Source organism: Marmota flaviventris, chromosome 4 (genome assembly GCF_047511675.1).
Source record: "Marmota flaviventris isolate mMarFla1 chromosome 4, mMarFla1.hap1, whole genome shotgun sequence".
Lineage (NCBI taxonomy): Eukaryota > Metazoa > Chordata > Mammalia > Rodentia > Sciuridae > Marmota > Marmota flaviventris.
The window spans coordinates 144,609,523-144,627,101 of record NC_092501.1 but is presented as its reverse complement, the minus strand read 5'-3'; the positions used below and the strand labels follow the sequence as shown (position 1 = coordinate 144,627,101).

General features: G+C 36.0%; 1 pseudogene; it reads right to left on the bottom strand.

Moving 5' to 3' along the window:
* Positions 1 to 12,268: 12,268 nt before the first annotated feature.
* On the bottom strand, positions 12,269 to 13,240 carry LOC114087396 (small ribosomal subunit protein uS2-like; annotated as a pseudogene).
* Positions 13,241 to 17,579: the final 4,339 nt, after the last annotated feature.

The window sequence follows — 17,579 nt, the reverse complement described above, 5'->3', positions numbered from 1 at the left end:
TTGAGTGCCTATGCTCTGTTTTTATCTTGGAAACAAAATGTTAGTAATAATATAATGTTTCATTTCTATTTTTTATGATACAGCTTTTGTTCTTATTTATCACTATGAATTTGTGTTTAAAACTGTGTTTAGACCTATCACTTTTTAAATGCAGCTATTGAAAAATTGTGTATTTAGATATAGTTTTTCCTGTTCTGGAAATCTATGAAATTTGAAGTATTTTTTCTTTAAATTTCAATTTTGTAACAAGGAGGAAATTTAGCATTTCGGTGTAAATTTTTATTGTTTGTAGCAACACAGATAATGCCTTATGTATTTGCTCATATATAATGATTATCTGGAATAGCTATATGATGTAGATAAAGATTTTGGATAATAAATTCACCAAGACTATTTGCCATACATTCAGTGTTTAACAGTTATTGTTTTTATATATTTAAATAAAATAAAACAAATTGCTTTCTTAGATAAAATCTCATACACAACTCTAAAATAGAGAGAGATTATGTAAAAGTTTGAATGGATTACTTAAAATGAATAAATTGTATTATCTACAATCATATTTAAATGATTTTCATTACTGTTTGCTAACAGCAGAGGGCGATACTAAACTACAAATTAAGATTTTTTTTCAGTGCAAATCTTTTGCAGAATGATTTTTAGCCAGTGATATTTGATTTCTAAGTACCTTTGTTTATAAATAGTTTATAACTATTTATTTGTCTTATGTGGAAGAATGTTACTTAATGACTTCAAATAAAAATATCTTATTGGATTTAATTATATTGAAATTATGAAGAACTGTGTTTTTCCTTTGGATTCACATCATTTAAAAGATTGCTACTGCTTTAATTTAGACCCAGCATTATCTTACACAGTATCATTAAGCCTTGCTCCTGTTAAGTTGTGTCTCTGTGTTTTCTGATTCCTTTCATTGCACTGCTATATGAATACAAGGGTTGTTTCCACTCAGCTCCATTGTAGAACACAGTGTTCCCCATAGGCAGGTCCTGAAGCCGAGATTTCTACCATTTAATTCAACTGGTGGTTATGGATAGGAATCAAAAATTGTTCCTTATAGAGGTTGTATTTGAAATGTAACTATGAATACAGATAAGATTTTGACAAGCAACAAATAAGCATTTCAGAAAGAAAAAACAGCTTAAGAAAAGGCAATTTAAGCAAAGGGGGAAATGAAAGGAACTAAAGAGTCAATTTTGGATAGATCTTTTTCTTTTTTTCATTCTTTAATGTTTTGGTACCAGTGATTGAATCCAAGGGCACTTAACCATTGAGCCATATCCCCAGTCTCCCCCCACCCCCATCTTTTTTTTTTTTTTCCTTTTGAGACAGTCTTGCTAAATTGCTTAGGGCCTCGATAATTTGCTGAGGCTGAGTTTGAATTTGCTTCCCAGACTACTGGGATTACAGGCATGCACCACTGCGCCTGGCAATATTCAACATTTTTTTTTAAACCCAATATGAGAATGACTAGAAATCACAATTTTACTAAACTAATGATCATGCATGTTATATGGTTGAGAATTTACTTTCTAAAATTGTACACACATCTAACAAACTTGATATCAGTGAAAAATTAAAGTTGTGTAACTGCCACATTAAGGGAAAGTGAAATAACTAATGCTTATAACAATATTCCCAGTACACCTTTGCATTACAGAATTTTTTGTCTTTTTAAAACATATACCGAAGACAGTAAAATTGGGGAAACGATGAGAAATATTACCAAACTGTTATGTTTGCTGTGGTATTGGCATAAAAACAGAAGTGAAGACCAGTGGAATAGAAGAAAAGTAGTTTCCTCAAAAATTTCTTCAAATTATAACTGCTGCTGTGTACAAGGTGGTTACACAGTTATACACATGTGCAGCACTCACAGTTGTCTATGATAGTTTCATTCTAATGAATAACTGTAACCTGCTTTTTTTATTAATTTGGAGAATCTTTAAAACCCTTTGCAAAAAGATGCTGCCTATAAAAACAATAGATTGCCAATGATTCCTACAAATATATTTCATCATGCTTTGGTTCTAATCATACTGCAATTTGACTGTTTATTTTAAATACACTTTTAACACACTGTATTGATAATTTGGGGCAATACAGCAATCACACACATGAACTACACACTTAAGAGTAACACACTGTGTTAACCAATTGTTTTACAGTTGCTAAGATTTTTTTTTTTAATTTCCACCAGATGGTGATAAAAGAGTGAAAATGATTTAAACCAAGCTCAGTGCTAGGAATGATTCTTTTATCATTTATTAATGGTCTACAAATAGTCAAGGTTGGGTTTTGATTGATAATCCATATTTTTGTACTTTTATCTTCCTCCAAAATTGAGTATTATTTAAAAGCAATTTCTACTTATATCAAAGATTATATTTTTTGGAAAGCATGTGTCTAGTTAAAGGAAGGATGAGCAGGTAAGTGGTATTTTGAATTGATTCACTTCTTAGAAAAGCTATGCTTCAAAATCAATTTGCTGGCAAATAAATATTAAAATCTGTAACATGTATAAAAATAAATGGTACCTAAATTCTAGTAGGTTGGAGCCACAGATAACAATGAGGGACCACTAGTTAGAAATGCTTCCCTGATTTATACTAGCCAGATGCATAATGTTTTAAAAGAGTATTTGTTTCACTATCGTTAAGTGACCTCAAACTAAACACTGGGTAGAGATGAAAGGAATATTTTATAAGGACAGAATTTTGCTTTTTATTTCCTAGGAAAATCTGATATACTATGTCCAAAATTTAGATATTTCCTCTTTCAGACTACTACTGTCATTTTCCTCCTTTTCTTTCCAAAATGCAAAAGCTATGTATCCATTAAAACAAGCTTGACTTAATAGTTCATTTGGTTATTAGTATGTGTTTGTTATTTTATGAGAATTTTATTAGCATTAATAATTTTTATATTATTTGTTATCACAATGGCCTATGTCCCATATGTCTCAGTATACAGAAACATGAAAATTATAGCAAATGCTCCCATTGTTTTCTTTAACACACAATATTACATGGGATATACACATTTTGCAGTATTTTCTAACGAAAACTGAATTGTTTCTAAGAGACATGGGAGATTAATATAGGTCAGCTAAGAAATGTGAGAAAATCTTCTATTCTTCCTAAAAAAATCCAAAAGTTAAGTCATTTCAATTAAAATGTATGCTAATATTAGAAACCCAGATATGTATAATTATGCTCTCACTCTATGGGATCTGAAAACATAAAGATTGCTAAGTGTTTGGGGCCTCCCTTCTAGGACAACATGAATGAGAACCCCAAGTTCAACATTTGAAGAGCAAACTCAAAGGTTACTATATCACATGAAATTTTGAAAGATAAAGACAATAAATATTCCTTTATTATTAGATTCTATAAATAGTATTTATATAAATAAGTCAAATCATGTATTTAATGTAAACTTGGACAAATATTTCTAAAAGCTCTTTCCTTTATTTTATTTTATATTATTTTATTTTATTTTGGTAGTGGGGTTGAACCCAGCTCAGTGCTCCACCACTAAGCAACATCCCTAGACCTTTCTATTTTTTTTATGTTGAGACCATTTTGAAAAGGGAGTCTCAAAATAAAGTTAATGACACTTTTTACATACTTATATAATTGTTTTAAAATACATATTCAGCAGAAATCTTTGAGACTTTCCATTAAGATTTCTGCTAAATTGCCCGGGCTGGCCTCCAAATTGCCATTCTCCTGCTGAGCTGCTGAGATTACAGGCATACGCCACCCAGCCTAGATTCTTGATTTTTTAAAAGTTATTTTTGTATGCAATTGACTATATAAAGATACAAAATAATAAGCATCTGAGTTGAATTTAAACTATGGAATAATTAGCAATTTTTATTTTTCTTATTTATTTTGGATTCTTTAACTTTTATAACAAAACAAGTAAAATTTTTAAAGATGTGTAAATTTAAAGAAAACATTTAGTGTGAAATGAGCAATGTGGAATATGTCTTTATTGACATTTGTGAAATTTATTTTTAATATTTATTTTGTTGGCATTATCATAAATTTCAGTAATTCCCTGATTGTACAAAGCAGACAGAGCCAAAATAACAGCTATTTCTTGAATATTTCTGTTAAATCTGCATTTTTAAATAATTATATGAGAATGTAGAAAGTGTCATCAATTTAATATTATTTGTTTTAAATTTTTTCTTCAAAGAATAAAATCTGCAGTGCAAATTTAAAATGTACTTATAGTCAAGTCATCCCCAAATGGTCACCAATATTATCCTTTTATTTTCTGAGCATTTAAAAATGCCCCAGTCTGGACCACAGATAGTCCAGAGTTCTGTGTCTGCAAGTCTTTCAGATTTTGGAATTAAAGTGCATATGGCATGTCTTCACTGTACTTTTTAAATATATCACTGAAAAAGTGCCCAGATGCTCTGGGGTAGAACTGGTCCTATGCACAATGAACAAATCTCCCTCCATGTATTGTTTCTTCTTTTCAGAGCTTAGTCTTGGTCTTTTCAATTTATTTGTCCCACATACATACATCATCAAACTGACAAATCTCATAAAATATTCTTTCATCTGGGTTTTGTGCCCTTTGGCTATTAGGATGATTTCTGCCCTGTCTGTGAGAACAGGAAAGAGAAGGAAGGCATCCTAGTTCTAAGCATGGATGCAAACTGCACCATGCTGATTCCGAGCAACTGATCTAGGTTGTCTGAGATGGGCTTATTTCTTCTGACTGCTTGGTATTCTCAGGGTCAATATAACACTTCCTCTTTGCCACTTGAAGGTGTATGCTCCAAAAAGCAGAGATACTGTGGAAGGGCACAGTAAACATAAACTACAGATTGTTACTTACAAACATTTGATCAGTTCATAATATCTAATATGGACTTATGGGGAGGGTTTAAGTCAGTAGGGGAAATCAACAAAATGTTTGTGATTATTTTTAGCATTCATGCTTTCTTTATCTTAAATTTTACAGTTTCTCTTTATTCTCTTGTTCTTTATTCTCTCCCCCCATGCCTTGTCTCTATTCCATATTAAAACACACAGTGCTATTAAAACAAACAAGGAACTCAATGAGTGGAGAATACAATATAGAGAAAGTGGAAATATTAAAAATAATCATAAACCCTCATATTCTAAACAAATATTCTATGCTGAGACTATGAAAACTATACATATCTGAATACATACTCACAGGTAATAATGAAATATTTATCCAATTTGGTATCCTATTTTGAGGACTTAAGCAAATTTAAACTCCCTTTTATTAAATAACGTTTTCTGAAATGTCCTAGTTTATATAAATTACCTCTGGAATCTATAGTCAAGAATGATTCTAAACAGAATATTTTTTAAATGACAGTTTTATAGTACATTCATTTTGGATGTAAAAATGTTTATTTACTTGGAATTTATATAAGGAGAAATGATTTTGTATAACTAAGAATTTTGGAAAATAAGGAATCTAATTGTGGAAAATTTCATTAGGATGTTTCAGAAACTCAAGAAAAGAATGAAGTGCTTAAACATTTACTAATAAAAGCCTGGATTAATTGCACAATCATTTTCCATTGCTATTTTGTTGGTATAATTTAAATATTTACCTCAAAGTCACCTCAAATTCTTTACAGAAAACATGAGCATTAAGATATTATTATTACAAGAATTATGAATAGAAACAGCATTTATTTTAAAAAATGATTTTTTTATACAAAAAAGTATTGATGATTAAAACGATGTTGGCCTAATAGTAAAATAATAGCATACCTGAATATTAGAAATTTGTATCTTATAATATGTATCCTAGATTTATACCAAATTATTTTTTCTGAGAACTTGCAAGATATTTGCAGACTAAGGTTAAGGTCTAAGAAAAGAATAGGATAGAATTAAATAGTACAGGACTCCAGCATAGATTAGGTTCAGAACTTTCTATCTAACCTTTTCTACTTCATCCCTTTTAAGACAATGAAACAGTGCCCAAAACTCCCTGTGATCAGTCAGATAAATATCCTGCTTGAGTATTAAACAGAGGATAGTCAGGGTTGGTCCCTAAGAAGAAAGGAGCTTAAAGTTCCCAACCTCGTACACAAATATTCTTGCCATGTTTATATGTGCAGGCAATTAACAAGTGGGTAATGTTGCGTAACATATTAAGTTTTAAATATAATTTTTTCACTTGAAGAAATAGAAATTGTCAGGGTAGGTAGAGTGTTATCATTGGTAGTTTTCAAGTGCTCAAGCATACGGGTCATTTTATCCAATCATGAAAAGTTGGTATAATGTTATGAGGATGTAAATGTATATTAGACCAATGATTAACTTACAATTTTTTAAAAACTTCTAAAATTTTAATTTTCTCTCCTCTCTGAGTTCCTGGCATTTTTATTAGTGCATTATAATTAACACAACAATAGGGTTCATTATGCCATATTTATATATGCATATAATACAATTTAGTCCATTTCATTCCCCAGAACTTACCTTTTTCCTCTCGTCCTCCCTCCACCTGATCCCCTTATTAGTTTCTTCCATTTATTAGTTTTCATTGGTGCATTAAAGTGGGATTCATTGTGATATATTTATACATGCATATGGCATAATTTGATCCATCTTCTCCCCCAATTCTTATCCTTTCTATTCCCTACTCCTTCCTCCTTGATCCCTTACCTCTATTGTACTGATCTCTTTTCTATTTTTCTGAGTTCTCCTTTTTTTTTTAATTCCTTTCTTACTAGCTTTTGAATATGAGAGAAAATATTTGACCCCTGACTTTCTGAGTCTGGTTTATTTCACTTAAGTTGCTGTACTCCTGTTTCATCCAGTAACAGTTAACATTAACAGTTCATTCTTCTTTGTAGCTGAGTAGAACTCCATTATGTCTATATACCACATACTCCTTATCCATTCATCTGTTTATGGACATCCAGTCTTGTTTCATTACTTGGCTGTTGTGAATTGCACTACTATAAACATTGGAATGGATGTATTATTATAGTTTTCTAATTTTAGTTCTTTTGGATACATACTGAGAATGAAATAACTGGGCAGCTCCATTCCTAAACTTTTATGGAATCTTCAGGAAACTTTCCATAGTGGAATTTTCAGTCCACATGTGTTCCTTTCTCCCCACATCCTCACCAACATCTATTGATATTTTACCCTTGATGGTTGTCATTCTAACTGGGGTGAGGTGAGATCTCAGTGTTGTTTTGATCTACCATGGTGGTTCTATTTCTATTTATTGTCACTAATACTGTTGTGACGGATGTCTTTTATTCATTCATTACAATTCTAAGCATTAATGTGGGATTTTAAACTTTTCATAGAAACTTAGCAGTACTCTGAAATTTTGCTTTTTTACTCTATCTCTTCACAAGTATTTAAGTATGATACCTTAATTGTTTTTTTTTATTTCAGTTCTTCGTATACTTCTATTTGTTTATGCCAATTGGAGGACAAAAATAACTTTCATGCAATTTGAAAACTCATATCCAATTTGTGTGAATTAGATGAGAAAAATCCGATATTACCTAAAGCAATATAATGAAAATTATGTATGATTTAGCCAATTTCACCATAAACAATAGTATTCCCAATTATGAAATGGCAACAATACAAAATAACTAAACTGTATACAAGTTATTCATTTGCTACCAGACAGCACTTCTCTATTTTGTAATTTTTTTCCTGTTCCATGGAATTTTCTATACCTCCACCTATTCTCTGGTGATTTGATGATAAGTCCACATCTTCCCTGATTGGCAGCTTTTCTAAAACAGAGTGATTTTGACTACAAGTAAAAGAAATGCTAACGAACAGTTGCTTGAATATTTCACTGATTTGGGATCCAGGATGCTCCTGTCTTAAGGTGTAGTCTGACAATGTGTCTTATAATTTCCCTCATGTTTGCTACCTCACTTTCACAAGATGGCTGTGCTCCACAGGGAAAATAAAGAGTCACGTGCTTTCTCTAGTGAAGAGTTTCCTCCTGATCTCTGAGGAGAAGCTCTTGATGAGAATCCACCTGCGTGTGACTGGCCATAGCAGTGTAATAGCTGCCTCTGAATTTTTCAGATTCCCAGAAGGAAAGACAAGAACAAGTTGGCTGGGAACTGATGTTCATTGGGTGCACCTTCAGTTCATACTGGGCCTCCACACTCTATATGTCTACCCAAGGGCCTACTCATAGCATTTTAGCTCCCTCAACCCCAAAGTCACCTCAGACAAGGATCTTGTTCTCCCTTTTCTTGATCTTAACTTATAATTTAGGGGGTAAAGTTGAATTCATTTTAATTATTTAATTTTTAAAAAACATAGATTGTTCACTTCAATTATCTCTGTAGATTCAGATTCATAAATCTGTCCTGTATCCATTTGAATGGACACCAAGGTTGGTTCCATTACTTGGCTATTGTGAATTTCACTACTATAAACATTGATATGCATATATCATTCATTGTAGCATGCTAATTTGAGTCCTTTTGGATAAATACCAATAACCAATCAGTTAATGAGCAAATGATTTATTTATTTTTTAATCCTAATATATACATAAAAGTTGCTGAGAGCCATATGGCAATTTCCATATGGCAATTTCCTTGTCAGCCTACCCCATGTTGCTTAGAGGAAGGACTCTCCATTGTGGACCCAGGTCATTTGCAGTGACTTTGCATGAAAGGTGACCTTGCTCAAGGACCAGGGCGGATCAGGGTTTAGGGTGGATCAGGGTTTAGGGCGGATCAGGGTTTAGGGCAATCTGGGTTTAGGGCAGTTCCAGGTTTAAGGTGATTCCTGCTGGGAATAGGGCGTATCCTGCTGCCTCAGGCGCCTTGAGTTCCCGTTGAGTTCTTGCGGGATTGAGAGAGTATTTGGGATGTAGAGTGCCGGTGGATTTTGCCCAGAACGTGTTTGTAGAGTGCCGGTGTGAGTTCGGGAATAAAGAGTTGCTGTGTGAATCTACAAGGTGTGTTGTGGCTCGTGATTTTGTGCCCAGCCAGACTGCGGCAAAAAGTAGTTTCAAAATTATTGAATCATAAGAGTAACAAATGTACTTATTTAAGCACACCATTTATTTACAGTTTGCTATAGTGTAGTTATTGAATGTTACCGAAAGGCCCATGTGTTAAAGCCTTGGTCCTTAGCTTAGTGTGATTGGAAGGTTGTAGAAAACTTTATGAAGTGGGTCCTCATAGGAAATGTTATGTCATTGGTGGGATAATTTAAAGAGTATCAAGGGATGGCAATCTCTTTCTCTCTCTTTACCTTCCTGCTGAGGCGAGGTGAGCAGCATGCTCTAGCCTGCTCTTCCCAACATGATGTGCTATCTTCTCATAGGCCCAAAATGAGAGGAGCCAGGACGCCATGGACTCAAACTTCTAAAGCCATGAGCCAGAATGAGTCTCTCCTCCTTATAATTTGACTCTCTTAGGAATTTCATTATAGTAATAGAAAGCTCATAAACACAGTTCTATTTGGCATTCGCCTAGAAGAAGATGGTTAAAAAGCTGTATTCCACAGTTATGTAAGTTGATCTCTCGTCCCTGCTTCTGGGTGATGTGGTTATGCTATTTGTTTAAAATAGGGTAATTTGTTTCTATTTGTATTCCATTCTTCATTTTCTTTTCGTTTTATTTTATTTTTTTAGTATGTGAAATGATGTCTCTAAAAGATTTTAGAAAAATATGTATTCAGAATACTACCCCTGATTCCTTTTGTTTTGTTTTTAGTACTGAAATATAAATCACATACAATAAATATGCCCTTTTAAAAGTTTAAAATACACTGGGTTTTAGTATATTTTCCATATTCCATTTTCCCAACCATTTCACCCAGTCTTCTGTTCACAATCAATATTAAACGAAGTTAGTGATTTCTTCAACTTTTATTCTACACTATGTATTGAATCCTAGACTTCAATTACTATCTTATAATTATATACATAAACTCCAGTTATGGGTGAGGATCCTGAAACTGGGCGAGATTGAAATTTTTTTTTTCAATATCATATAATTGTGCTTGTAAATCGCACTTAGAAACCAGGTACTTTGAAACCATATCCCTTATATGGTTTATATCGTTTATACAGAAGAAGTCCCAAACTGCTGCCATAATGCTGTAGTCCTGCCCACCTACTGCAACACCTCACTTGGATTTTACCAAAAGTGTCCACGAGTCACCTTGCTGAAGTCCTTCCTCACCTGTGGTCTTTTCATCAGTGTGCAACCCAAATGAGCCACTGAAAACCAGAGTGGTATCATGTCCTTCTCTATTTGAATCCTTACAATATTTTCCCTTAACAATCCAAAGTACTAAAATGGTTAAAGTCTGTACATGACTTTCTCACCCTCTTTTTTGGTTTCGTCTTCCATCACTCTACGTTGGTTTTTGATGTATTAGCCACACTAGTGTCCCTGATGGACACTAACCAAAATCTCCACTTCAAAGTTATTATTACTATCTTAATGTTCACTCTTTTCAAACCTGATGATAAAGATTTATTAATTTTAGTATATATGCTAGATCAATGTGAAATATCATAAAGCACAGCACAGGGTCAAAGACATAGCAGGCATTCAGTAACTATCTTGTGAAAGAATTTTAAAGTGTCAAATGAAAAAAAAAAGATTCCCAATATTTTGGGATATTTTCATCCAGTTACCATTATGATAGTGGTGAAATAATTTTAAATGAAATCTAAACTGTTTGAAGTCTGTAGCAGCATAAAATTCACAGCACATGATAATTTGGATGAAAACATAAAGAGTGGATATATGAAAACAAAACTTCCTTTCTATGAAATTGCATTGTGTTGATTTAATCTTCAATATAGGAATTTCTAGTTTCAGAGGATTGAAGTTGTGAATAGGATATATTTCAAGACCCAGTTTATTTACATGGGGAAAAATCTCTGCATGGACAATATTTAACGATTCTGTTATTTGGCAAATTCTTTTTAAAAGATTGATTTTGATGATTAATATTCAATTACATATGTTACAAGGTTTTTAAAAAGTCTAATATTAATAATGACCAACATTTGAGAGAGAAATAAGAAGTTTAGATATTCTGATTTTTATTTTTAGACATGTCGGTACATGGTATGTAAATTAGCAATTATACATGGCTAATCAAAATAAGGAATGAGAAACGGTTGTGAAGATGAAGACAGTTGCATGCAGGCAAGGCAACTGAGAAGCCATAGAAAATGTCTTTTATTTGTGATCAACATGGCACAAAGAAATGCTGAAATGACCCAGAAGTTATGTTGTGGTAGAAAACACTACAAAAACAAATTATGCTAGGTACATATACCACAGATGGAAATAATCAATTATACTTCTTTCTCTCTGAGATGTCTCATATCCTTGTAGTCTGAGAAAGCCAATATGCATACAGAATTTTGGAAACGTAAACCAAGTTCAAATACAAGGAAATTATCACCATTTGTTTTTAATTCCTTATTCCTATCTCTACATCAGACTTGGATAGGAGAGCTAAAATGCTGGGGCTTGATTTTTCTCCACAAAAGTACTGTTGTCTGATGAATGGGAATATTCATGTGCAGATTAAGTCTTGTATGGAAATCTTCAAATGAACAATGGAAGAGTTCTAGGAGGGTCCTAAATCAGTGTTGTGAGTATAGTCTATGGGACACTTTACTGGACTATTACTCAATGAGGAGCTAGCTATAGACTACTCAGTTATTGCTGATTCAATATTGAGAAAGGTGTCATGTAAAAAGTAGGCCTGTAAGTAGGCAAGTAGATGGAATCCTCAAAGTCATACTGCATAAAAACATATACCCGTTATTATATTAGTGTAACGCACTCAAATATAATGTACAAACAGAGAACGTTAGGTGAACCTAGAAGGCCTCTGGACTTAGCTAAACTCAATATTGGACAGTCAGGGTGTCTTAGAGACTCATAAATTTGGGTTCATTAAACAAAGAAGAAAGAAAGAAAGCTATAAACTGCTGTGATTCTTTATTTTCATTATCTAATATTATCACGAACCTGCATGAGTGTTGAACCATGATGCATCTGAAAATCCACATTTCCCTTAGCACTTTCACACTGAAAGATTCCCAGTAGTGGTGTCTCACTGTCCAGGGTTACATAGTTCAAAGCAATGATTATTTCACTGTTCCAGACAGGTATATTTTCTTCTTCTTTTTTTTTTTTTTTTAGAAATTGGTGCTTATTCTCCTTATTTCCATCTTGCTTATTAATGTGTGACTGCAGAACAACTCAAGACCACTTGGTTCCTACCCACTCAGTGGCCTGAGCAGTGGGAGCTGCAGACCAGTCGTGAGTGGCTGGCTGGGCACTCCAGTCTTCAGTAGGGAACTGCTGGATAGGCACAGAGGGCACCTGCACACCTTCAGACCAGTCTGCAACCTCAGGTTGAGTAGCAGTGAACTCAGGAGCTGGAGCAGTCCATTCACCCTGAAATTCCTCCTTGGTCACAGCCTTTCCAGCAGCAGCCTGCTCTTCCTTTTCAATCTCTTCAGGATCTCTGTAGAAGTACAGATCAGGCATAACCTCCCATGGGTGCTCACCGGAAATGGTGCCACGCATGCGCAGAACTTCTCGGGCCAGCATCCACCAACCACATCAGACCCACAGAATGAGCTCCCTTGCTGTTGCATGGAATGGCAATGTCCACATAGCGCAGAGGAGAGTCTGTGTTACACAAAGCAATGGTAGGCAGATTGACATAGGACGCTTCTGTTAGAGGCTGGTGGTCAGCCCTGGGATCAGTAACCACCAGAAGACGTGGCTCCCGGAAAGCTGCCTGGATCTGGTTAGTGAAGGTTCCAGGAGTGAAGCGGCCAGCAATAGGGGTGGCTCCAGTGGAAGCAGCAAACTTCAGCACAGCCCGCTGGCCAGTATTCCTAGAGGATATGACACTGACATCAGCAGGGTTTTCAATAGCAACAATGGCACGAGCTGCCAGCAGAAGCTTCTCCCAGGTCCTCTTCAGATTTATGATGTGGATGCCATCGCTTTTCCTTTTGTAGATATACTGTTCCATCTGGAAATCAAGGTTGGTGCCACCTAAGTGGGTTCCTGCTGCAAGGAATTTGAGGACATCCTCCTCCTTCATTTGCAGGACATCAAGGGCTCCGGACATTGTGACAGTTTCCCTTTAAAGTTACGACGGGAATCAAGAACAACGCCGAATGGATCCCTCCCTGGGTAGCGCGGAAAAGCTTCTTCTTTTTTAACTTTAAAAAAATAACATGATATAAGTGAGAGAATGTGACAAAAACAAACAAACAAAACCCCTTTCATTGGTTTAAACAGTACTTGAAGAAAAGATCCTATGATGCAGGTGCCTTTTCATTCCCAGTTTGCAACAGTAGGTTGCTGGAGAGATACCCATGGATTAAATCCTGAGAGGTTTAGGATTAAAGTGAGTTTGGAAGGCATCAGCTAAGCCCTAGTGTTACTTGCAGCCACAGCCTGCATAACGGGGTGGAGGTGAGTAGATAGATGGATGGAGGTAGTGGTCAACAAATCACAAGCAGCATGCATGGACTCAAAAACATCCATTGCATTTTGCAACAGGAAAATCATCAGTGATCTTGACGGGAGCTGCCTAGGGAGCACAGTGATCCACCCATTTAGATCACTAAGTCTTACAAGCAAAATTTTTCTTTAAGGTCCCCATCCTGCCCAAACCTGAACAGTTCCAAAATTTCTTTGCATCTTTTGAAGAATATTAAGGAAGATTCAACTCATGAACATGTGTCTAAACTTTGGAAAAGAACCACTTTCACATTCTCAGCTGCTTGAGGCCTCTTTGTTCTCCCCCTACCCCACACTCATCCCCTGTCCCCAGGCCACAGTGTCTCACCATTCCCTTCTTCCTCTACCTCTAGCCTGTCACCAGCGGTTTCTACAGACTCAGTCTGAGGCACAGTTAGATTCAATCAAATCTATCTTATTAATGCTCATCACACTTCAGGCACACATCTTAATTATGAGTCCTAACTGAATCTACACCCAAGGGTCCCAGATGCTCACCTGTGACGTGTGTTAAGTCTGAGTCACTGGAACCCTATCCGGGCTGGAGGAATCTGGTGCAGGGGGGGACAACAATGATGGAGGTCTAGGTCTCTTGGTCCGGGTCCTGTTAGTCCTGCTGGCCCCCAAAGGTCTGGGTTTTTAAATCCTAGCTTGATGATGCTTGTGCAGCTGATAACTGAGTGAGCCCTGGGGTGTATGCTCAGGTGTAGACTCTCACACCACTAACTTAAGTCTATCTAAGTTCTGCAGTTTATCTAAGTTTTGCAGTTCACCTTACATCATTGGCATATTGCTATAGTCTTTTTTAATATTTATTTTTTAGTTTTAAGAGGACATGATGTCTTTATTTTTTATTTTTATATGGTGCTAAGGCTCCAACCCAGTGCCACATACATGCTAGGTGAGCGCTCTACCACTGAGTCACAACCCCAGCACATAGTGTATTAGTCCACCTCCTTTGTGGGTATGGAATTTGAGAGAGAGGGCATCACCATGATGAGTCCCACACATTTCCCAAAATTCAGCCCAGCCCTTCTCCTCTTTCCAGGGTCTGATGGCATGAGTGTCCCCTGTTGCTTTTCCTGTGGAAGTTTACCCTGCTCAGTGGTCTAGCTTTCACTAATGAGTGAATTCTGCCCTACTTGCTATTTTGGATAACGCATGCTTCAGTGTGATGTGCCACCTGTGTGTCTGAGTAAATGTCACTGGACATACAATGCTAAAGCTTGAATTATTCAAACCTGTCTAAGAACAGATCCAAGGATAGCATGACTGTCATCCTTTCTTGCGTTCTTGAGTGACACCGACATGAGAAGAATCATAGCCTCAGTACAGGTGACTGGGCTCAGGAGCAATGCCTCACCTGGGAACATTGCCCAGGTGCTGAGCTGAGGTTCTGTTTCTCTTTGACCTCCAGGCACATTCTCATCATGTTCTGTTCTCTACGAAGAAAGTTCTGCTCCTCCACCAACCACTGCAAGCCACCTTGGTTTTTTCAAAAATATTTTTTTAAAAAAAGTAAAAGTATGGGATATATATATATATATGTGTGTGTGTGTGTGTGTGTGTGTGTGTGTGTGTGTGTAAAATTAAATAAGATGATCAGGAGTAAAATACATTTTATCAACTGCGACTATTGGCATTCTCTCCAGAAGAGACCTGGTTTTCGAAGGTGAATGTTACAATAAACTCCTCAGGATTCAGGATAGATGTCAAGCTCCAAGGCTTGTCAGCCACTACCCATGACAGAAACAGGTTAGAAAGCTGAGAGGAGCAAAGAGGTTATGGCTTGGATCTAGAATATCTCCCAAAAGCTTATGTTCTGAAGATTTGGTCCCCACTACTGAAATGTCCAGATGTACAATAACTTTGGGGAAGTTATTGGATCTTGAGGCCTTTACCCTCATCAGTGGATTAATCGATTTGATGGATTAAAAATTAGAATGGATTGGGAGGAAGTACCAACTGTAGGCAGGTGGGGCATGGCTGGAGAAAATAGATCCCTAGGGTTGTGACTTTGGGAACTATATCTTGTTCATGGCTCCTCCCCCTCCCACCCCACCCCCCCTGCCGTTTTCTAGTTGCCATGAGCTGTGCAGCTTTCCTCTTCTTCCTCATGCCCTGTTCCTTCTTCCTCCTCAGGATGTTCTGCCTCACCTGAGGCCCAGAACAATGGAGCCGGCTGACCCTGGACTGAAACTAGGAGCCAAAATAAATCATCCCTCCTTTAAGTTGCTTTTCTCAGATGTTTGTTAACAGCAACGAAAAGCTGACTAACACAGGTGCTTACTTCTGAAAGAGGCATAAGAGTTGACTTTCACCCAGGGAGGCACAGAAGGCCCCTTTGCTGGGACAAGGGTGGACAGAGGTGAGATTCAGAGAAAAGGCCTGCCCCTGGGGGATTGGGGAGTAAAGGGACATTCGTACCATAGACTCTTCCCCTGACTGGACAATAATGCCCCCTAATCCACAGGGCATATGTTCCAGGACTCCCGATGGATGACTGAAACCCCAGATAGTATTGAGCACTAGCTATACTATATTTTTCCTATACATCTATGTCCCTGATAAAGTTTGACTTATAAATTAAGTTCAGCAAGAGATTAACAATAACTAATAATAAAATAGAACAATTATAACAATACATTATAATAAAATTTATTTTAAACGTATGTATTATTTATTTCTAGAATTTTCCACTTAGTATCTTCAGATTGCAGTTGATGGTAGGTAACTGAAATTGCAGAAAGTGGAACTTCAGATAAGGGGGGACTGCTATATAAAGGCTGTGTAGACCCAAGTGAGTTACAATATACTTGAAAGGAAATCTGATGATAGGACCAAGATTAATGACCTATTTGCAAGGTAATAGCTGATATATGAGTTAATTTGCTTTAAAATACCTCAAGCACAGATTACCCATTGGGGACAGTGTAGTCCAACAGTTAGTGGATGGGTTTTGGCATCCAGATCTGGAGTCTAGTTCCAGTTCTACCATCTTTAGTTTACATTCAATAAATGTTTACTGAACACAAACCATTTGCAGACACAGTGCTAGCTAGGCACTCGTGTGTACATCAGTGACCAGAATACTAGCTGTGGATACTTTAGCAAGTTAAGTAGTTTCTTTTCTTTAACTGTCCTTTGTGTAAACTGCAGATAATAAACCAAAAAGTTCAGATTAGGTGAGGATACATTTAAAGCATTTTCATTGTATTTGATTGGAAAGTCCTGATTTTTTAAATTGATGCATTGTGGTTTACATAATAATAGGATTGACTGTGATATAGTCATGCATGCACTGCTTACAATTTGATCTGTTTTATTCCCTTGTACCCCCATTTAGTATGATCTATCCTTCTTAACAATAGTCTATTCATATTGGGGAAAATACTCTCTTTAAAGTTCTTTAAAACTTTAAGATAATAAATTGGGTCACTAACTGGCCTCCTTTTCTTTAGGATAAACAAACCTGATTCCTTTCATCTGATTCCTTTAATCTTTCTTAATGCTTTCATCAACTTTTTAATTTGATTCATTCCCAATGGTGACCACTTTCTGATATTGTTTTAGTGCTTTTCCTGTTGCTATAACTGAATACCACAGACTAATTTATAAGGAATGAAGGTTTATTTGGTTCACAGTTATTAAGACTGAGAAGTTCAAGATTTCTGGTGAGATCTTTCTTATCCGTGGGGACTTTCTGCAGAGTCCTGAAGTGGCACATCACATGACAATAGAGAACATCTTAGCTCAGGCCTTTCTTCCATTTCTTATAAAGTCACATCTTCACTGGTTAGGGTCCCATTCTTACAGTCTCATTTAACCTTAAATGCCACCCTAAGGTCCCACCTCCAAATACCATAGTCTGATGAAGTTTCCAGCCTCTTAGTAACTCATAATAGGAGTTAAATTTCAGCTTGAATTTTGGTGGAGATTCAAATCACAGCAAATAAGGTGCCCCCAAATGGATACAAGTTATTAGTAGAAATTTGACCAGTTGCAGAAGTCC